Below are 25,426 nucleotides of genomic sequence, written 5' to 3'. Positions count from 1 at the left end.
CAGAAAAACATCGTTACAATTAACCTACTTGAGTCGGATGAAAATCATCGTGTGTGTCACCAACACGCATTGGAGCAGTGTAGTAGAATAATAATAACCTCAAAATCTTCCCCTTAAAATAAGAAATAAGCCTTAGCCCAGCAGTGGACATTTAAAAGAACCAATTCACTAAAACTACACATTGAATCCTTTTTTTAAAAGTATATTATAATATTAATAGGATACTCGACTTTATTCCTTGGGCGGTGGTAATTTAAATTAAAAACAATAGTTTCATCCCTAACCGCAAGCAATCGATTAGCGCCTACCTAACCTACTCGATTCATATTTAATATAAAATTTATCTCACTTATTTACCAATGTTTCAAAATAAACTGTAATAAAAAAATTAAACTCGCCTATAAAAATATACCTTAGTATCAAGTAATCACACTTATGTTTATTGAAAGAAACCTAAAGCAGTGTTTAAATATTTACAATACCTAATTATTTACTTTTGTAATCGATGTTCATATCTAAACAAATCTGCCTTGCCTTTGGCTAAAAAAATATGTAAATATTTTTTTAAACACCGTGAGATATTTTTTTTATATAATCAATAATACTACAGTCTATTTAAATCTAAATATTTATACGTACCTTTAATGTCTAAAATTTTGTAGTGGAAAGTTTAAGTTTTAGTCAATAATACTTTAGAGAAAGATTTTTTAACACAGTTAAATATATTATAATGGTAGTCTTATATAGAAAAAAATATCCGTAAATTGTATTATGGTCAAACTTAAATATGAAAATTACGTCAAATTTAATCCGAACATTTTGTAATAAATATGTAAACATATTTTTAAGACATTATTTTTTATCTTATCTGTTTCGAGCGCCATGTTATGTAGAAAAAGTTAGTAATAATAATTAGTGCTATGATTCGCAACAAGTAAATGATTAGTGATAACAGGGATACAGTTTTATTAAAAGTAGGTACCTATTTTTTTAATTATTTTATTCAAAAAAATAATTTAGATTATTTTAGAAATAAAAAATAACCTAAATTGAATATAAAAAAATAAAACCTCTCAACCTTAATTGGGATGTGTATTAATTTAATTGAGAATCAAACGGTGACAAAATAAAAAAATAATTCGATTTTTAAAATAGCGATTTGAAAACTGAAGCCGAGCTACAGGTGCGCGCTGAGCGCTGACCTAGCGGCTAGCTACCGAACGGCGAACCGGTAGACGGCAGTTGGTACGCGAATTCCAAGTTCGATGGACGTCCGTGTCACTCCTATTAAATCAATCGCTATGCAAACGAAAATACGAAGATTTATAATGAAATGGCCGTTATAAATATATTGTACATAGTGAAGTGTTGTGGTGGTTAAAAAATTGTGACTTAAAAAATATTTCGAATTGTTTTTGAACTTGAATTTAACTTTGTAGAAAAAAATATTTAAACTTAGTTCAAGTTTAGGAGATAATTGTGTGAATTGGATATTAAACAGTTTTAAAGACATCTGGACAAGAAAGTTTCAAACAGCCGTCGCTACAGCATCATAAAAAAAATCGTAAGTGGTTCTCAATTATTTAATTAGAATTATAAAAGTTTTCATCCTTATGTTTGATTTACAGTAGTTACAGTAGTAGTTCGTTACAGTAGTAGGTAGGTAGGTAGTAGTAGTAAGGTTTATGTGACTTTTTTTTGTTAACTATCATACTTATTAACATGTAAAAATAAATTTAAATACAGTTAATAAGAAATGACGTAATAAATAAAATTTAATATTAAAATCGATTATTAAAATTTTTGCTAAATAATAATGATAAGTACAGATAAAAAATTAAATTATTCCATTTTTTGTCCTAATAAGCTATTTGACCGCAATTAAAAAAAAAACATAAGTATGACTTTTTTATATATTTATAGTAATACGAATCCACACCGAATTAACAAAGAACGTATATTACCGGTACATACATATATACTTATCTAATATACATAAAGTAATTTATACTGTAAATATTGAACATCATACGTTGAATAAATGCTAACAAGTTTGCTCTGTGACCAACAATATATACATATATGTGTTTGCAATATTCATTTTTTATCAAACAACAATTGTTGTTGCATGAAATTGATGTCTATTGGTATCTGCATCAAACAATAAAAATTGCCAAAAAAAAAAAATCTCTCATCTGCTAGCTTCAAACTATTGTTCTGGGACGTTGCATTTTACCGTTAAAAAGTCGTTAATTTTCATACATTCTAGGTTAACCAAAGGTTATGTTATAATTTTAAACACACCTGGGATATTGTTTGGAATACAAAACAGCTCATGCTCCTAAACGGTACTTAATAAGGAAGTATGATAATTGTATTAAAAAAAATCTATCAATTGTTTTTCCAGAACTAATATATTATAATTCATGTAATCATTTTCTATTGCTCAGAAACAAGATAAAAATACTACCAAATATTTCATGATAGTATATCATTATAATACCTATTATGTAAGACTTAAGGTAGTTCAAATTTTTTTTTAATTCTCGTGAGTAGGTGATTGCTGTACATCATTTTGTTTTGAACTTTTTAATTACTACGCTTGACATAAGTCGCCAAATATTTAACTACACCAAATCGTATCTTATCTAAAGTAATCAGAAAGAGTTCTGTCGATAAAGTTTCCGGGGATTCCATATTCAAGAAATGTTCTTAATGTTATCAAAGCGATGAAAAACATGTAACATAGCAAAGAAATAATGTTAGTTATTATGTTATTGCCAAAGCAAATGCCAAAAACATTTCGTATTTAATTTATCGATGCTATCAAAACAATTGATTACTTGTCACTTTAATTGCAAAAATATTTCTTATCTGTACAAAGTTCGGCATATAAATACGGTTTTCATTTTGATAATCTATGATAAGACTTGTAATGTTTTTAATGTCGGATAACATTCATTTCAATTCATTCATACATAACTTGTATTGTTATCTTTTGTACCTAAAAAATTATCATCAAAAAATCATTCCTGCTACTGAATTGGATTATCTTGAATGCTTATTAAGTACATATATTGTTTAATATATCTACCTAATGTTATGAGTTTATATATATTCTTACTTGTAATGCTATATATTTCCTCGTGGAAGTATTGTACATTGGGAAATAAACTATATATATGGAAATAGCTATAATACTAGCATGCATTAATCTTCTAGAATATTGGCCAATTTAAAAAACGTACAAAAGCATTTGATAATTTGATGCTTTGACGTTTCAGACGTAAAATATCTTACGTCGATAAATACTTAATGACATTGGCGAAATAATCTGTGCCCTCTCGGCACAAAAAAAAAGGCAAAAAAAAAAAACTTGTAAAAAAGAGAATATATGTGTTAAAGATACGTAAAACTATTTTTTAATTTAAAATGCTTTGTTTTACTTTTATTATATATGATAATTATAAAATTACCAAAGAAATAGTTTTTTTTTAAATTACATTAAAAATTGCTAATTAGTATTTATTTAGTGTTTTATTTTTTCCGTGATTATAACGTGCCCTATTATGTTCTGTAATACTCACTAGGTAGGTTGAAAAAGTTTTCTTTTTTTAAATATTAAATAATGATACAATTGTTTTTGTTGTAACGAATACATTATATTTTGATACAAAACGATTTTAACGGATAATGACGGATCATAATTATAAGTTAAATATTATATATAATATTTATATATAATCAGTATCGTGTTTATATAAAGTATATCAACGTTAGTATTATAATAGAGTAAAAATGATAAAAAAAATACATTCTGACACATGGGAAACGATTTTCTATTTTGTATTTGTTATTATTAGCGAAAATAAATATACAAAAAATATTTCAGTACAGTAAAAAAATCTCGAGAAAACATTTATTTTTATCCAATGTCGTCAGTTTTAATTAGTCATTGCCAACGCTTCCTTACTCACCAACCGTTAGAATAATATATTTAACCAGCGTGGAAAAATTTGATTATTGAATTTAATATAATTTTATCTGATTATAAAACTGACCTAAATTAAAATATTACATAAATATAATGTTTAATAATACATATACTATTTAATATCTTAAGAAGCTCGTAAATAATAATTTAAAAAAAGACTACTGAGTTTCCTTCGTCGGTTCTTATCAGGTCCAAGGTGTTAATTTCCGAACTGGTGGTAGATTTAGACTATCAGTGAGTAAGTGTAACACAGTTCTATATTGAATAAAGATTCTTGACTTTGTCTTTGACGTCAATCAAATCCCTCCACTGTCCTATCTAAATATGTAAAAATAGATTTTAGTATAAAATCTGTTTGAGATTAGTCTTAGACACCGTTTAACGGACCACAGTGAAGGTTTGAATGTTTCTTTTTCACTTTGTAACTCGCCGCTAGATGGCGTTGCAAATATCAACCATATCTAAACTATTCAACCGATCCGTAAGTCACTTGATTGTATACGCAAATTAATAAATTTATGTATTTTATTATTAATGAGACACTGCACGGCATGCCTACATTAGTTAGTTAAATATTTAAATAGTTACTTTAAAAAAAATCGAAAAATTGTATCCAAGTTTTTGCCTAATTTTCTTTTTTTTGCAATCTACAGAGGTCATATATACCTATTATACGTTTATATTTTTTAATGTATATACACTAGAATAGCTACAAATTGAAAAATTGTACTTTGTTAAATTCCTTAATTACTTTTAATATCCCGTCACTCATTTATAATTACAACTTCGAAACAAAAGATAATTATGTTTCAGACGAAATTATTACATATATTTTATTATAATAATCACAATTATCGCATTCATAATAAAACGATCCTGACCGATGTTTATCATTTGTCTACGTGTGTGTACATTAAAGTGGTCTGAAGTAGTTAATACGTTTTTAACAATTTGTTTATGTAAATATTTCTAGAATTATAAAAACAGTTCATATATGTTAAAAGTTAATTTATTCACTATTCTATATTTTAATACCATTAACAAAAACATTTTATATTTAATTAAGTAGGCTTTATCGGGCACTTTTGATTGTCATTTTACAGGATTCTATTTAACTAGCTGTGGCTCGCGGCTTCGCTCGCGTTTGGTCGTCACGCTTGGCATAAAAAATTGGCATATGTAATTCCTTGGAGTTCAAACTTGCTTCATACTTTCGGTTCAGTAGTTTAGCTGTAAACGAGCACCATGGAGAAAGACAGTTACATTCGCAAGTATAATATTAGTTGGTATAGATGTAAAGCTACCGATTCGAAATGTGTTTCTGCCGAGAGGAAACGATAAGAAAATATACACATATACAAATAATGGTCATAAATAATTTAAACTTCATGACGGCTCTTGATGAAATAGATACGTCGGCGCTGTTACTATGTTACAGGAGCTTATAAATTTTAATTAATTCCAACTGTCAGTTATAAATAATATGGTAAACTGTAACCACTTTTATATTTATTTTATGAATCTCTCTCGGTGGTAGCCTGACTCGGCTATCTGGTGGGGTATAATACTGCCAAATAATATTCTCTGTTTATGTGTACTGGTTTTAAGAGTGATTGAAGAGTTATTACAGGTATAATCATAGATGTCACGGTCGTCAACGTACATACGTTAACACTTTTGCGGTTCTTGCTTTACGATCTAAAAATATATCATGAGTTAACATAAAAAAGGTTTTAATATAAGGAACCGAAATACCTAAATGTACGGAATATTGTATATCTGGACTTGGATGGCTGTCTAATACCGCCTTAGGTATATTTCAAAGGTTAAGTATTAAAGTACACACCGCATAAGTGTAAAGATAATATATGTATTTGAATAAACAATTTATTTAACGAAGTAAAAATATAGCTTGTATACTAGTTACCAACAATGAAGTTTATTTAAAATTCACTTTTTTTTTGTTGTAGTGACGTAAATATTTTTATCTTGTATTAAGGTAGAAACATAATATTCATTATTAATTAATTGTATATATAAATATTATGATATATTTTATAATTGTATTAAACTCTAAGTAAATCGTTGAAAAAGTGCGGAGTTTCTTGCCGACTTTTCTCAGAATCATTCCGAACCGGTGGTAGCTTTATATTTAATTCAAACTTTGTGTTCTATGACAATGGACGAAGTTCCAAAAATCTTCCCTTTATTCGAAGCGAAGGCTCGTGTCAGTTGAACAGTAATGCTCAATCGCTGTATCAAATCAATACGCATCCGTGATCTTTCCCGGTACTTCAATTTTGTTAACATAGTATGTTATGATATTGTCATGAGATTGTGACAATGCAATGGAAGATTATTTTGAAAACTATCGTTAATATCCTCCAGCAGCTCCAACGATATGTAAATAAATGTAGGTAAGTATATTTTAATAATTGTAAGAGTTTCTATATTTCGTTTCAGTGTGCATATATTAAATCTCAATTTGGTTACTGATAGATGTGATTCCACCTTAAGACGTTGTTTTGTACGGACGTATTGATTCGCATGACCTCTTACGTACATAGTATCACTATTGTATAAAACAACGCAGCAGGAATGAATTACTTTTGAATCGGTTTTTAAGTTAAACCAGGCGTGAGGGGATATATATCTCGTAACGAATCGTTGCTATTTTATTTAAAAGTCAAACTATCCATTTTTTGTAAGACACCCTTAGACGTCTTACATACGACGGCATAAATAGCTTGAGGGCAACTCTCTTAAACTGTAGTTGATATAACAATCCTACAATCCTATCCTATAGATATGATTTATTTGGTGGTAGGGTTTTGTGCAAGCCCGTCTGGGTAGGTATCACCCACTCATCAGATATTCTACCGTCAAATACTCAGTATTGTTATGTTCCGGTGATATGGGCAGTGATGACCACTTACCATCAGATGGCCCATTTGCTCCGTCCACCGATATCTCAATATATGTATATATCCATAAACGTACACATTTATTTAATTTATTATTAGAATTTCATTTATAGTTACGTTAATTTCATCATCAATGTATCAATCGTTGATGAGACCTATATCACAGTATTTTATATAATACCTACATTTATGTACTGTTCCTATTATATTTAATAAACTTTCACTTCAAACTAAATGTATTATAAAATCCAATATCTATTATAAATATTTTTCTAAAAATTAAAAATGATCTTTGCCGTATCAGATTACTCAACAATTAGAAATAATACTGGGAGATTTCAACGAAGCCAATAACAATGAAACAAAACGATCGATGCGCTTGGATTATGTGAGGTAAAATATATTCGAAGATATATAGGCTATATATATACATATATAGGTATACTGGATTTCTGTTATTCTGGATGGACTTCATGTGAAGGATCAAAATATAGATGATTTCATTGTACTGTTTTTTATTTTATTTATAAAAGGTAAGCGTTTTGACATAGTGCTACTTGTAGGAATGTGATCCATTACCTTGAGATATTGACGCTGTGAGACATGTTAACCATTCATTACTTTTCCCTTGCGCTTTACCGACTACTAAAAACTACTTGGTACTAAAAAGTTAAGTCCCTTGCGCCTGTAATCATACTAGCTCTCACGATTTAAACTAGAGCACAATAATACTAACACTGCGGTACAATAAGTGATGAGTATGTGGTAGTGCCTAGTTAGGTACCGCTTACTCATCCTCATCCCAGATCGACGTGCAAGGACAAGAATTTCTTGGAAGAAAACTCCAATAAAATTATTTTTCCAACCTTGAATTTGAAACTGGAAATAAATCGTATAGAAGCATACTTATTATTTATTGATTTGAATTCCTGTCGTCCACATCTCAGGTAAAATATTTTGCAATAAACTGAAAAAAAAAAATATGCATTTATCAGATATGCCGTTTAAATGTCATAAATCAGAATGCAATGTTATCCAGATTAATGCAGTTCAAATTGGAATCGAAGAGTAGATTACGTTATAATTTTATTATTGAGTGGAATATTTTTAATGAATTATGTATAAATAATTTTTTTATATCGATTGTTCCCGTCAAAGTCGGAAAGTGATTAAAAAATATATATAAGCCATTTCGGATACTTTGAACTTTATTCAGTTAATCATATTCGTTTATTTTATTTATTATTTATAAAAATGCTAAAGTTATTACTGCAGTCCACAGCAAATCCAAATTCAAAATATCATTATTCAACTTAGCAGAATTACACTGCATTATTGATTGTCAACATTTTTCCACTCGTTCGGAAACAAATACCTTAGACCTGAGAAGAACCGACGAAATAAACTAAAAATAAAATCAGCGGCATTTTGTTTTGTCAGAAATATATGTTTGCAATGATAAATTATTTATTTTGACTGCCTCGTTAGTCTAGATATTATATAAAAGAACAATAAAAATGATTTTCATTCATACTAGTTAAAATTTGTATTCAGACACACATATTATATATCGAAACGTGTCGCTCCTATTTTTGTACTTGCAAATTTTGTGCGCACGAATGTACAGGAAATATCAGTACGTCACTGTCATATTAATACTAAAAAAATATATCATAGATGTTAAAGATATATCTTGACACGATAGTATTGATAAATTCGTATATCATATAGATTAAATAATGACATATGTATTTAAAAATATATGTGTAGATCAATAATAATTTTACAAGCCAACCTAAACTCTGTATTTTCTAAAATAATGACTGATAGTGTTATTTTTGTGATTAGATATATACATATCTTTTTATATAATCTATAATTGATCATTTAAATTAGTTAGTGTTCGGTATACTGTAATAAATATGTCGGAGGAGCAGGATGCCGAACAGTTGGGTTCGGGGATTGATCCGACATTTGGAAGACTATGTGGGCGTGCAATGTCTAATTACTGTATTAATTCATTCAACAATCGTTCACTACCAATATCAAAGGATTACAATAATTCATCTCGATTATGAGCTAGAGAGATGGGTTTGCAAGCAACCATCGCATTCGAGTCGCTTGTCAAAACATAACGACTTGCGTTGCCATCACACTTACAACTCCATTCGGGGTGACCCGCTCTTAAAAGTAAATCAGCCATCAAACATTATTGCCAACTACTCCATTCTTTAATTATCCAAATCAACAACCAAAGTAAACACGCTCCGTTAGATATAATAAGTAATGTATTACTTGGTAGCAGGACTATGTGCAAGCCCGTCTAAAGGGTGATTGAGCCAGAGAAACTACAGGCACAAGGGACCTCAGTAAAGAGGGTTAGGGTTCCGAATGTTGGTAGCGCTTTGGTTATGCGGTTAAAAGTGTGTTGGTGATATGGTTAAAAATTCATTCGTGTCTTTGGGCAGGGTTTACCATTTACTATCAATTTCCACGTACGATGAACAATAACATAAAAAAATATATTCACTCTAAACAAAATATCTCAAATATAGTGGACAGTGTAATCCGACAAACATTTTGCAGGATAGCGTCGGACTTTCGAATTTGTCGGTTTATAGACTTCTGCCTAAGACCTCATATAGTCCGGATTTGTTTTACACAAAAGTACCTACGACAAATTACATATACAGTCATAAGATTCAGTATGTTATACTCTGAAGTACCAATAATACTTCATTATGGCTCTGCTGCTATCACACGTGTGTCTGATTGCTTAATCAGAATCCAAACAAAAAACGCGTCGAGCACAATTTTCATCCACCACGTGCAGGTTTCCTCACGATGTTTTCCTTCACCATCGAGCACGAAATAAATTATAAGTACAAATTAAGCACATGTAGGTTTTATTAATACGCAATAATTGGGAATTACTTTTTCGAATAAAATAAAATAGTTTTCATAATATTCTCCAAATGTTCAAGTAATTAATGATATCAGCGGCAAGTTTGTTATAATTGCGCCGGATAGTGAAACTTTTGTTATCAATTATATTTTATTCCATATTAATCTCTCTTTATTTGAGAATGACTTATTAGTTACTCGTTGTTGCTGTATGGCCTTGTGAACTGCAGATTGTATGTAAGAATTTCAGAGGTATCACTCAGTTTAATATTATCATATTTTGTGTTTATATATATTTATAGAATCGTGTGTCTTAACTATTGGCTTAAACTACTAAGTCTAGAAAGTTGAAAATTGGAACTTATTATTTTTTAAGTATCTGCTAAGGGATTTTAGGAAATTTCGACTTTTAGGGGCAGCTATTTGGAAAGAGTAACTTTGTACTAATATTATCCGAACAAAGTCGGGATGTTCAGTATTCGACTTTGTTAATTGTACTTCATGTATTTTTAACTCTTTTTACTCCTCTGAGTAGAGGGAGATATCTCTGATAAGCAGCTAGGCTTACGATGCTATTAGTGTACAATAATTACTTATTATTTACTTATTGATAAAAGACCGCCTTAGTTATTTTTTAGTTAAGTTTACTTTATGTATAATCAATATTGCGCAATATAAAGATTTGACATACCAAGTACTTACTTTAATTGTGTGGTAATTCACTCATTCGGCTACATATGTCAATTCAAAATTAGTCCACTGAAGTTTTTAATAGAAAAACAATATAATATATTAATTTTAAATATTAAATACAATCAGTATAGAAATCTCAATGTCATCGTCTCCATTTATTTTGAAATGATCGGGATAAGTTTTACGTCTTAGATATTTATTCATAATAATAAATGACATTTTGACGGAAGTTTTGGCGTGCCGTCTAAAATTAGCAGACCCGCTGGATATTGTAGTAAAAAAATATTTTCGGTATTCTAAAAATATATTTGTTATTTTTTTTGTTGTTGTTTTAGACAATTATTCTTTTCTTCTCTTCCATGAGAGATCGTTTTTATAGTATTATTCAGATGTCATAGAGCACAAGTATGTGCGCAAACAAGTGAAATATTTGTTCGCTCACTTTCATCACTCGATGGTAAACCAAAAACTGCCATAAATAATCCTTGTGCGTGACCAAGGGCTTTCCGTGATCCGGAAGAGTAAAGACTGTCAAATTCCAGTTTCCGAGCTGATTTTGTACGGAAAAACCCGATAACTTTATTTGCTCTGACCTGGGGTTTAAACACCAAGACTACAGGATATGCAGCGTTGTTAGCTGGCCATTAAACCAACGTGACAATTTCTATAGAATAGTCGAATTCTCACAGACGACTTGTCCGTGCCTTTGGTATATATTATATTATGTCGAGTTACGTTATTTGACAATACAGATTTTAATTGGACTCTATTTATTATTACCTTGTTACATATTGTTACAGAAGTGAATGCTTACCATAAGCTTTTTAATAAATAAATAAATAAATAAAATATATCTTTAAGATTAGCGGCATTAAAATCAGATATTTATATATAAAAAAGATTAACGAGTTCTTGTTGTTTAATGATGTGTGATTGTTTATATAAAATAATAAATAAATCCATCTGATATCTTCATCATTAAGGTAATTTGATGACGTTATAACATTGAGTGTCTATTTGTAATTTAGTCGTTATTATTCGTTTTTTTAATACATAAAAATCGATTACTTGTAATATTTTATTAATAAGAAACTATTCACGTAGTATTGTCATCGGCTTACGTAACGAAATTTTTAAACAGTATCCGTAGTTATTGATAAAGCAGTTGCAACATAATAAATAGTTCAATGTAATATAATATATAGATAGATATTTAAATTAAAGCCTTGGTGTTAATTATTATTATATAACAAAACTCAGTAAAAATGCCTCAAAGTCAACAACACGTCTGTAGAGACTATTTAAAATGATAAATAAGTTCAAAAACAAAAATTTCCTATTAGACGATAGTTAAAATACAGCATTGAAGTTTGCCATGAACTTACATTTGAATTGATTTCTACGCGTAATTATATTTGACAAAAAAAAAAAAACATATAACGATAAGGAACACACAACCGCACTTGACCGGTGTTTTAATATGAAGGCTACATTCACTAGTATGCATACTAAGAGATCTTTATGAATTCTTAAGGAGTTATATTGTGAGATCTAACGAGAACTCGTTGACCACGCGCTATGAATAACCTCTGAATATTTTCTTCTTAAAAAAAATAGTGAAATGGTGAAAGAAAATGATAATTTTAGATGAGGCAAGTATTTTGTTTAAAAATAAAATCTTTTACAGATTGATTTCAAATGTTATCAACATTATTGTTAGATATTGACTAAGTTGTTCGGTTATAATTACGGTATTTTTTTGAAAAAGAGAAAATCGAGAGTGTTTTCGATCCGAAGTCGGTCGGAAACGTGTTGAATTTAAAGTATATTCATTTTATAATCGAATTATTATAAAGGAAAATACTTAAACTATGCAAGATTTATTTTGCTGACCGTACTTTCATGTGTACACAAAATATCCTTTAATGTTATTTGTTGTTTCTATAGGAAGCCAATTTAGTCTTACGTCGTTATATTGTAGTATTGCCAAATGCACGTTCCATAACTTCGGCTGTTATAGTTTTGGTACCTTTTATACTTATATCATTATAGGAAAATAGTCAATGCAGCAATTTATCTGTGGGATTTGATTTGCCAGTTCTAACAGTTTCAACTTTGTTCAATAATATTTTGATATAATAATATAATATTTTGATGGATGTTGATTTAAAAATGGGTGATTGAACTTTGAATTCGTGATTTGTTAATGTATACAGTTATAAAGGTAAACACTTAGAGAACAAAGTAACCGATCTATTGCTGGGTAGAGGCAATCTTAATTATAATAAAAAATGAAGTTTGTACATCATTACACGCTTCTCTAACTTGCTTTAGAAGATGCATGTGGCAGAATTTCTCCTGACATATGCAAATATTTTATTTGATGTTAGGGCTCAGTCAGTTTGGGTAGACACCGCTTACTCATCATATTATGTTCGACTGCCGAACAGCAGTACACAGTTTTGTTGTATTCCGGCTTGAAGAGTAAGTCAGCCAGTGTAACTACAGGCACAATTGGAAATATGAGGAATGATAAAGCCGTTGATTTATGTGAAATGGATTCATTGTTCTCTTTTTCTCGTTAGATATTATATATAATAATTTGGAATTCAATATATACTATATATAGATCTATTCACTCATAAGATTGGCGTAAAGTATACTTGGAAGATGAAAATGTAAAGGTACAAAAAAAGAAGTAATTTTCTGAGTTTATTTTGTTAAATGAAAATGTTAAGTGGTAGAATAGATGTATATATATTTATGAATACTACCAGAGTGTGAAGGATTATAAACCTCAAACATTATGCTTGAAATAGAACCCTTGTCGTGGGCTTTCAAGATATGACAACTCAACCGCATTGTCTAGTTTATCAGTTATGTCTCCCTTTGACATGTCTTCAGCTTATTATTAATTAAGAAAAATAAACTCCGTGCTATTTCAACGACAACCTCGTCAACAAAGGTTACCCCGTTTTATATTTTTGGTCATTTGTTGGGATTAGTGGGCCGTGATGGCAATGGCTGATGGCATTGGTTAGGAGACGTGAATCTTAGCCAATGATTCTGAATTTAAATTGTCAAAATCAAAGTTCATGTGCTTAATTTGCGTTAATAATTCATTTCGGCGAAGGAAAACATATAAAGCCTGAAGATGTGGCGAATGAAACCCACTCCTATGCATCCATCCGTATCGGAACGTGGTGGAGTAAGTTTTAAATTTTGTCCTCAAAAAGGAAAGAAGGCCTTAGCCCGGCTGCTCAATTTCAGAGTGATACTATTATGCTTTTAAAGGGCTTAATGCAAGCCCTGGAGTGATCATTGTTATCTTTCAATTTGAAAGGTGAGCGAGTCAGTGTCATTATGGACTCAAGCGACATAACATTTTAGTTCTTAAAATGTTTTGTGTTAACGTCGTGAAGAATCGTTTATATTTATTACGTCTGTGTTACAACTTACTATTGGCTAGTCCGTTTTTCAGTCTCTACCTATTTTTAATAAATTAAAGCTAGCTGATACATAACAATGGTAATATTTGTGTTGACTACCAATGTAACTCTACTCGACAAATCTTGATATTTTTGGCATTTGACAACAAGTTATAGTAAAATATTAATTGTCAAAGTTGCAGTGTGTTTGGTTAACGATCGTAATGAATGATACAATGTAAAAGCTTATAGCAGTAAATTCAAAATGTGATATACGTGGTGACGATTTCGACAGATCATACATAGCGTATAGGCAATAGTGTGTATCTCTCTAATTTGTAACCATATTACCTCGAGAAGACATTCGTATCAGGTGGATCATCTTATTTCGTATTTGCAAAGAGAACTTTAACGACTTCAATCCGCGCACCTGGCTCAACTTGATACTAGTAGCTCTTACTGGTGTAGAACAAAGGATTTCATATTATTTATTTTATATTTTGAACTACGAGATTGGACAACATTGCTTTATGTAGACGGAATACAAGTTTAACTAATGGAAAATATTTCAATGGAAGATATTTTTGGACTTAAATACTTATGATTATACTAAATTTATTTTGTTTACGTATAGAATAAAAATAGATAATACGTTATCTCACCTCATTGGAGTAATTCATACTACAGATATTTAACTATATTTTTTAGGGTTCCTTTTTCAAATAGTAAACGTTAACTAAATGTTAAAAATATTAATATGGTGTATGATAAAAGATTATGTAGATAATAAAAAAGTATAGAGTTAGTATTCGTTGATTTTTAATAGTTTAGTTGTTATGTTTAATTATCTACGTAACGAATTGATGGAAAATATCTTTCCTTGCAGTTTTTCTCGGTATAATCTACATTCTGAACAAGTATAATGTATCATCAATTTAATTTAATCATGGAAAATGACCTACTCGAATAAAGTATATTTATCTTTTTGACCAATTCTACTACGTCCTTTAATGGCTTATATAATTTTCAAAGAAATCATGTTTCATAAAAAAACAATAATAAAAATAAAATTTAAAACCTTAGGATTGGTGTCATATAATATATGCTTGCAGTCTGGACAGACGTGTCACGTGGTGCGTCAGAGGTTTCATAAACACTGTCGTACGAAACCATTATACCGTGAGGCCGAGTCGTACTTGGCCTGTTTTATTTTAAATTTTTCCATGATCTATGATATTTCCATATTTAGCTTTATAACTAGATCATTATATTCTCTTTTGTTTCCGCATTCTGTTTTTAGATAATTTATACAAATTGCGTACTTAAAAATATTTAAATTTTCGTGTTAGCTTTTGGTTGTCTTGTGTGTCTTTTTTTCCACATCCAATCACAGGTTCGATACTGATCCATGCGTTCCAACCACTGGGCCACCTCAGCTCTTTGTTTTTAATTCATCTCGTGCTCGGCGGTGAAGGAAAACATCGTGAGGAAACCTGCATGTGATTTCAACGAAATTCTGCCACATGTGTATTCACCGACGCGCATTGGAGCAGCTCGGTGGAATAAGCTCCAAACCTTCTCCTCAAAGGGAGAGGAGGCCTAAGCTCAGCAGTGAGAAATATACAGCCTGTTACTGTACTGTTGCAACATGCGATGAACTTGTAACAGAAACTAATGTCTTCCTGATTGAATTCTGCCAGGACAGCCATTATTAAAGGACAACACAGTACTGTATATTATAGTGGACGCACACTATTCTCTCATACTCATAATTAAATGGGACGGCAAATATCAAACACTCAACTTACTCACTCACTCTAGCCCGCTTATACTTTAAACTTCTATACTCCGGGCGACACATGAGAATTTGCAATTTCGACGAAAGTTCCCAATCAGGCATTTAAACGGCTCGATCCTGGGTTCGAACCTAGAGAATCGGAATCTGCGGCCATATAAGCTCGTCGCTCGTTTAATAAGCCAGTCTGTTATCGGTTATATAGAGGTTCGAAATTTAGTAAACTACTAAATTTCTTTCAATAATTATCAAAATTATTACTTTTAAATATATATTAAAAAAAAAAAACAAACATGTAACGAATATAATATATTCTGTGCAAACGTCACACGTGCCCAAATACATTGATTTATAACTAGTTTTTTTCTGAGCTTATTTATAATTCACTTAACGTTCAAATTCTAAACGAGGATCATTTCAATTTAAAATTCAAATTCAAATGATTGTTTAATTTGAATGGAACTAAACATCACACATCACACATATTATAATGTATAGTATATGTTAAAACTTTAATTTATTTGTAATAATTTAAAAATATTTTGGTACATTGTCACCAAAATTATTACACAGGAGCTATTTTTTTTTTTTAATCCAGAGACCAGCACTGGTGCAATGTTTTAATAAAGAAATTGATATGATATCAATATAATGACCCTACTCTATAGCACTCAGGAACAAAGAGGCTGTCTACCAGTGATTTTTTTGTAATTTGTTCATTATTTCCGGATATCACCGCCTACATACAAACAAACAATTTTTACCTCTTTTTAATATTACTATAAATATTATACATTATCTAAAAAGAGAGTATTGTATTTAGCTACTATATTTTTTGTTGAACCTCACCTCTGACTCTTTAAATGAACACAGTTATAGACAACACAGAAACAATTTACATTTACATTTACAAAAGCATTTAGGATAACGAGTGCAAATATATATTTTTTTAAATACTTATTTTATTATTAGCATGTCTCGGGTTGAAACCCAAGCACGCTCCACTGAATTTTCATGTGTTTAATTTATGTTTACAATTCATATTGTGCTCGACGGTTAAGGAAAACATCCTGAGGAAATAGCGGTTGTAGGATGAGATCCTGTCACATGTGTATCCGACAACCGGTATTCGAGTAGCATAGTTGAATAACCTTCAAACCTTCTCAAAGGTCCTGGCCTTAGTCCAACAGTGGCATCCCTATAAGCTTTAACTTTCCTTTTACTAATTATAGTAATTGTATGAAGTACTTAGTTACATACAGACGATCAAATGCATGCAAATTGCTATGAAGAAATTCCTGAATATTTTATTTTAATTTTCCTTTCGCTTCATTGCAGAATTTCATTTCAATTAATTAAGAGATATGCGAATAGTTTAGAATTAATTTAATACATTAAAAAATATGTTCTTACTAATGGAAAACCATTTGATAGTTTTATGTTAAACTTTGATTTATTTGTAATGACTCGGGCTAAAACTATTTATAGTATTAGAAAAAGATATACGTGTTTTATATAGTTAACTATTTAAAAAATAAAGTTACGATTTCTTTGCCTAAAAGACCCTTTGTTTAGTACTAAAGATTAAACGGATTAAGGCGCGTTCGCGCTATGCTTATTGAGTTTCACTTACGCACACAGATGCATGACATCATTCTAATGATGAAACAAATAACAACAAAAAATGTTCTAGTGGTTATTTGGTACATAACAAAAATTTCCATTCGATGCTCTTAGACTTAATACACACCTGATGTTTTGATGTTTTAACGTTTTGGGGGTGTCTGACTCGTTCGCCGTCACGGCTGACGGCATGACACTCTTTTGTACCGTAAAGCCCCCTCTCCGCTGTCGTACTCTCTTATGTGTGCGTGACCCACATATACACATCGTTGCTGAATATTATTTAATAATAAGAAAAATATTTTTGCTTCACTAACGCAACTTTCAAACATTTTTCGAAAGTTCAAAATTCGAATGTATATTTCAAAATAACCAACATTCGAAAATCGAATGCACATTTCAAAATAAAAGAAGACGATAATTTAAGCAAGACCAGACATTTTAGAACTAGGGGGAACTTGTTATAAAATACAATACGAAGTTAAAGATTTATAAGATACTGAATTCGTTTTTGCTGATGTGTTTGGAACTGATATTAATATCAATTTTGTGACTATCCCTCGTTTTTATGGTAAGTGCTTGGATCTTCGAGATGATCTTGGAACGCTGCCAGCGTGCGATTTATTGTTTCAATGCCGCCATTCGGTATAATCTACCCTTACATTTGGACTTTACCAATAATGGTGTATTCTCGATATCTGATAAAGACTTTGTCTTATCAAAACGTACAAAGACATAGAGTACTTATCTGTAAAATACATCTTCACCTTGACTTACCTTAACATTGAAAATTTATCCTGTTTTGCTAACAATACCTAAGTTTGTAATCTTATATCAAAAATTTGTTCCAGAAGATTCTACTAAGCATTTTTGTATCGTCCTGTTACATTTAAAATTTAAAACTACCACCGGCTTATATTGTAAATTCTACCTAGAAGAACTGGCTACTTATTCTTTTGCAATATAATTTACGATTTATTTTTTCTGTATAAAATTCAACGAACGCTAACCCCTCGTTTATTTATACTATAGATATATTGAACATGATTTTTATACTTATTAATTTTATCAACACAAATAGATACTATGTGATGGGAAAAGCAATATAATAACAGGCAAATGGTTAGATGGTCGGTTATTTGAATGACGAACAAAGAACTAATTCCGTGTATTGTGGTAAATAATTTTGTTTCTTTTGAGTCTGAATAAATACACATCGCTTGTAAATGCGGGGTCATCGGAGTTCAGATATTTCTAAAAGACTTCGAGATCTACGTGTCATTTTTATGGCAAACCATCGGGGATGTTTCTGACTCGTTAGTAACATGAGATAGACGAATATTTTTCGTATTTTGAAGCCGGTTGGCTGAGAATCTCTACTACGTTCAATTTTTCCAAATATCATTTAGTAATGATACAGACGTTGATTTTTTTGCATTGTAAACGTATGTGTGTATTTCAAATAATATTCATTATTATTAATTTCTAGTCATGTACACGATGGGATATCTCATCGGAAACATTAAAACAACTTGCAATAAGCGGTAACAACAGATTTGACCTCATAAGCAGAACCCTAAACATCGATTTTAATATTTCCTTCATCCAAAATCCCGAACTTCCGCATAAACTTTCATCACGTATTCCACCATCTTTGGTGGAATTTCAAAAACACTGTTACATATGTATTTTTCTTGTAAATATAAGCCTTAATACCGATTCTATATTTATAACTTTCAAAAATGTCGTTCATCCCAATTTCACCCACTTCAATTATCTATTTTCAAAAAACCTTTGACAACTGCTTCTAGATCTTCAACACAAACCTAAATAGCGAGTTCCATATTTCTAATGTTGGAAATAACGATTTTAAATACAAACTTTCATCCCCATTTAACCCATAAGAGATTAATTTTGTAAAAGTCTTCTCCGAGTGCTCCGTCCCATAAGGAATTTCTGTGCGAAATTTAACTCTGACAGACCTACCGATTTAGACTATGAAGTACATCAATCAGCCTTTTTTTAAGTAGACAGACAGTGGTTATAATTAAAGACAGTGACATTTTTCTTTAACTTTTCAATAAAAAAAAAAAATTATGGCAATAAATAAATGTACGTAATAATACAGTTTTGTCTTTGTATTCAAAATAAACAGTTGAAACAACAAAATTGAACAGTTTTCCATATTATCTCTAGCAGGAAGGTTGCCCTGTTTTCGCTTAGAGAATCGAAATTGAGATTAAACAGAAGTGCTAGCTAGCATTCTCACCATATTAGAAGGAAATTATTTCTAAGATCAGCTATTCCGTAAGACAAACTCGAAACTCACCGCAGAAATGTCAGAAAATGATATTCGACGTTGATTAGAATAATTATAACATTTAAGGGTACGTATGAAAATAGCGTATCATCGTATTTTCAACGTGATATAAAACGTAAGTTATTACAGAATAGTGCTGTTTATACAGCAGTAATTCTTTTAAATTATGATGAGTATATATTTGATTATTCCTTTTGTAATGCGGTATTAACATCTATTGTCATCGTGTTAGCGTTTAAACGTGATCAGAGCCCGCATCATACATTTAAATGTATATACAAAGCGTTATATATATATATATAACGTGTATATCTGTTACACTCTGTACATACGACGTTATATCTTTTGTTTTTATAACTAATTTTAAAATTATTATAAACTATTTCAGATATATATATTATACTAGTAAAACCCGGTCACATGTCGTGGCGATCGGTTCAACGGTATCGGTGTTACTATGCCAAAATCTAATAATTTACACATAAGTAATCAAATAATTCTCGATTTGCTTAGGGAAGATCACGATACCCGACATTACGAATCACGAAGACCAATCGCTTCGATATCCAAATTAATTTACTTATAATGTATATTTTTTAAATATTTATTACAGCCTACACATACAGCTAAGGCCTCCTCTCCCATTGAATAGAAGCTCCGATGCGGGTTGTTGGATATACATAGTAAACAATTCGTTGAAATTAGACACATGCAGGTTTCCTCACGATGTTTTCCTGAAGGAACTGATGCTGAAGATGCACGCGTTCTAACCACTGGGCCATCTCGACTAATCTTTATTATTTAATATCTAATATTTAACTTTTCAAATGTTTATTCAAAGATAATACAATAATTTCGTAAAGGTAATAAGCGTAACGGACATAATTACTTAGACCCCAAGGTGGTGTATTGGAGATGTAAGGAATGATTAAAATTTCTTAATACGGCGTTAATGTCTATAGTGATGACCATTTACCATCAGGTGGCCCATTTGCCCGCCTACCTATTTGATAAAAAGAAATAATAAAAATATACGTAATTAATGATTACGTGAATAACAATGTAATAGTGAACTCCGTCTGTATATCTCACTTATAATATAACTCGAAGGTCAAGGTTGTTTATAAATACATATATTAAAAAAAAAAGTGATTCATCATTATCCGAAGTTGAGTTTCTTTAGCATTTTTAGTTTACATTTATTACAATATAAAAATATGACCTATAATTATGTTAATTGTGACCTTTATTATTTGAATAATATAGAAATAATTATGTACTTAATTTGAATTCAAGTACGAAAGAATATTTTAGTGTTATCAAATTTTTATAAAACATCAGTCGATCTTTTAACATTTTGTATACAGAACTGTAACTAAAGGGATGTATCATCATGTATAGAGACATGTACATCCCTTTTCAAATTATTTTAGATGGAGAAGAAAAACATCTAAAAGAAGCTAGAGCAGTGATACTACCAGTATAATCTTGTTTGCGTTGTCGTAGTGACTAGCTTATATAGTCGTAGATCGAATCGCATGAGGTCCCGGGTTCAAACTCTAAGTCGAGAGCCGTTGGTTCTTTAGTTGAATCGTTTAGTGTTTCGTTGCATTTGCTGTCCCATGGGATATGAGGGAAAGGGAGTAAGGAGACTCCGTTTGTTTGTGCATGTAATTGCACTATTAACTACGAACATTTTACCCATACGAATTCAGGACGGATAGCTAGTACAATATAATAATGACAGATTGAAATTTCGAACCCGAGTTGTATCACGGAATATTGATGTGAAAATCGAACATGTATGTATGTTACGTTAGTTTTTTTTTTTTACTTAAAGGATATAATTAGTTGTATTTTAAACAAAACGAACATTCAAATGTAATTGATGAGTTTGGACTGTTTTTTTATTGTGTACGCTTGTAATTGAAATAACCCTTTTATTTTAAATTCCCAAAAAGGATTTAATCAACGTCATCGCGTATATGGCGATAAATAATGATATTATTCGGGAATTACGCGCTATTTAATAATGAGTTCCTAATTTATGTCATTTAATTCGAAATCAGAACGCTGCCAGTTGCTATGTCAGCGCTTACAGATTGTTAGATTATTCAAATTGCGTACCGAATTAAAATAAACCTTGTTTGATTATGTCTTTAGTGCTTGTATTTTGTTTGAGTAATATTTAACTTGATAATATACCCAATATACTATTTCGTAATTAAGAAAGAGTATGTATTGTTATCGCTTATTAAATAGGAATAATTTTACTGTAAAGGAGAACAGATTTAACCCTTGGCATTGACTGTATATCATTACTTATCAGAAAATATATAAAAAAAAAATGACCTGATGTTTTTGCCTTACGGATTTCGGGAACGGTGTCAAGAGAGAATAGGCCACTACGCAGGACAAATTATGTGACACAAGTGTGGAAAAACAAAGGCACTCTTTTCCCTCGTTTTCATAATTCGATCGGCAAATCCGAAACGATCAGAAAGAGCCAGACTCAGAATCATCGGCTTTCCTTGCTTGCAACGGATTGTACACACTTCCAACTTCCAGAGTCCAGGTTGTTATTGAGATTGTTTCCATAGAAAAATCCAATAACTTTTTATCGGTCCGACTTGGGGCTTGAATCCAAGATCTCAAAATTTGTGGCTTTATATTTAGCCACCAGTGCAACGATTTAGCCCTACAGATGTAAAAAATCATAAAATTACTTAATCCTTAATAGATCAACCGTAGAAGCAGCAGTACTATTCTGTATGAACATTCTTAGCAACTAACCGTTGATATCGAAAACCGATTAACAACGATACACTTTTTATGTGCGAGTAACCTTTTAATAATAATAATTGTATCCAATGTCGTATATAACTTTTTTGACATCATAACTTTGACAGTTTACAATGCTGATCTTTCAGATACCTGAATACGGTTTCAAGCCATGTGATCTATTAATCCTTATTGTGTTAATTCAACTTACTATGAATGGAAATTAGTCAGACCGTCAATTTAGTCTTGTACGTTCACTGGACGAGTTATTGCTGAAAAAGATATGTATATATATCATATGTAATATTTTTAAAATAGCTTTTTTATAAATTAGCCTATATCGAACCTGAAACAATATTCTTATAAATCCATGATAATCTATAAAACAATATAAAACTAACCTGTTTATAATATTAGTATGGTACTTATACAAAACAATTACTGAAAAATGAGAATTAATTTTTAAACGTATAAGACGTATTGGATCACAGTTATAATTTTGTTATTTTAGATTCCTTGTTGTGTTTTAAAGTCTATAATCATAGCTAGCTCTAACTCTTGTATTACCGTAGCACTATCTTGTTTCACGGCCGCCTAAACAGAGGAAGTGTCAATTGATCTCTTAAGATGCGAGTGAATTGTAATGGGACGTCGACTACGTAAATGTTCACATCAATTCAAGCGAACCCATTCGTTTCTATCATTAGTGTCTTCACGTCGCATGATATATGACTAACATCATATATCGCTAGTAATTTTCTTTTATTTTGCTAATAATGTTTGTTAACATGATATATCATATATATTCCATTCTAACCATACGAGGAGAAAAGCCAAATAAACAACATTTGACAGCAAATTTACGCGATATAATTGGTCGAGAGCTTGATTAGTCTATGATATCCACTTTGGTTTTGCGAAAAAATTGAGTTTTGAACATCGACGAAACTGTTATTGAAATTTTGGAAGTAAAATTAAAGATATATTTATGATAAACTCTTGGTAGTGCACAATATAGCTGATTATTAGGTTTATTTATCTTCATCCCTACTTCGATTGGAATAGGCTATATATGTATATTGCTGGAGGAAGCCCTTTTATCTTTAGAAAAGGACTTGAAACTCCAGCACGCTTTTGGAGTGCGGTTTGACTACACAATGGCAGAATATCATTGTGATTTTTCAACGATGTTTTCCTTCATCACCGAGCACGAGGTCAAATATAAACATATATGCCACATTAAAACTCCGTTCTGCTTGCTCGGTGGAATACTATGTTAAGATTAATATATTCTATATACTGGACCTTCTGCTCAAATTAATAGATAAATTTGATGGATACTCTTCTCTTAATGTTTTTATCTTTTAGAAAAGTTTTACTGACTACTGGCGGTAAGCCAAACGTCAAACCGATCAATAACGTTGAAAAATATAAATAAATCATATTTGTTAATAAAAGGATTTTGGTCGTATATTTATTTCAATAAAAAACTATTGTTAAATGCTTAAAACTTTAACTGGTCGCCGGTGAAGGAAAACATCGTTGGAAAATCTGCATGTTTCGGATAAAGTTTTGCCACTTATGGTTCAAACAAATAGTCCACACTGTAGCGGCGTTGTGGATTCGTTTTGCGTTTAAAATAAAAAATCCGAATATGCTTTATTCGAAGGCATACAAGAACTTTTAAATTATTATTTTACAAGGTTAAATTAAATATAAGGATACTAGGAAATATTCAATACTGTTTTTCATCATTCACTAACCTCATGCTCCAATTTTTATACTCTTGTACGAATAATTGTGGTACGTTTGTGTGTAACTTTACCTATTTTATAAATCAAAATGATAAAATATTATTGATAAGCTTTAAAGAAAACAACAAGAGAAAACATCTGATGCCGAAAGACAAGATAAAAATCGAACATTTATCATATCAATCAATAGATCTTTCAAGGAAAAACCGATTTCGATTCGATAATCATGAATCGATAAAACTTACATTTACGTCATGAGGTTTTAGTACATAAGAGTCGTGTCAATGAAACGATAGGCTACTGAAATCTCAATCTAACCATCACTAAGATAATTGTTATCTACGAGTATATCTATTAGAAGTTATGTAAAAAACAGACGAGGATAACTGATGGTATTTGCTATCATTATAGAACCAATTGTCACAATAAAGTTACTTTGTTTTAGGGCTCTGTGCTAGTCCGTCTGGGCAGGTTTCACACTTATCCTACCGCCAAACAGCAATACTTAGTTGTGTTGAGGTTTCAAGGAAAGGTCTCAATGTCTGTGGACGATGGTAACTACTTAGCCTTAGGTGGCTCATTTCCCGCTAAACTATTCTAAAAAAAAGTAGCAGATTTTTACACTGTCCAAGTTTTGCAAGTTATAATAAGGGGAAATATTCGGAAAACATTCTGGTCCCGGTCATATATCTATGATATATTCTGTTTGTAATGACGGTGTCTTCTTGAACGATATCAACAGAATACAGTCGTTCTCAATAGAAATTCGTCAGGATATTACATAACGATCTCGAAGCCGCTCCGATCCGTGCTATGATTGGACATCGCAGGGGTTGTAATGGATAAGAATCCCACACAACCTAGTTATTCGCTCCGGGACCAGAATGTTTTCCGAATATTTCCCCTGCGAACAAAAATATATGTAATAAGTTGTCTGGTGTTTAATTAATTACAAGAAAAAAACTCTTCCAGTACAAGTACCTCCTCAGATTACTTATTTCTGAACGACAGTTTTAGACGGGTAACTTGTTACAGCTAACAAAGCAAAGTATTTGTATTTATTTATTGTTCAATAATATTCGAAATTTGACATGATTTTTAATCGAATAACTTGCCAACTGGAAGTGCTTATTGCTGTTATTCAAAATTTATAATTAGATATTGCGAACTACGTTCACCATTTACTACATGACTTCCGGATAATACCATT

At 30.8% G+C, this 25,426-nt stretch overlaps 1 protein-coding gene across 1 annotated transcript in view; it reads left to right on the top strand.

Annotated features, from left to right (window-relative positions):
* The first annotated feature begins 1,256 nt into the window (after nucleotides 1–1,256).
* The window catches only part of LOC125073015 (5-hydroxytryptamine receptor 1-like), a 151,144-nt gene continuing 126,974 nt past the window's right edge, over nucleotides 1,257–25,426 (top strand). The window contains exon 1 of the mRNA XM_047683676.1: nucleotides 1,257–1,564. The gene's annotated coding sequence lies outside the window, so the exon portion shown is untranslated. The remainder of the gene's footprint in view (nucleotides 1,565–25,426) is intronic.

The sequence above is a fragment of the Vanessa atalanta genome, chromosome 23 (genome assembly GCF_905147765.1).
Source record: "Vanessa atalanta chromosome 23, ilVanAtal1.2, whole genome shotgun sequence".
NCBI lineage: Eukaryota > Metazoa > Arthropoda > Insecta > Lepidoptera > Nymphalidae > Vanessa > Vanessa atalanta.
The sequence above is the reverse complement of the archived record's forward strand: the minus strand, read 5'-3'. Positions and strand labels throughout refer to the sequence as shown.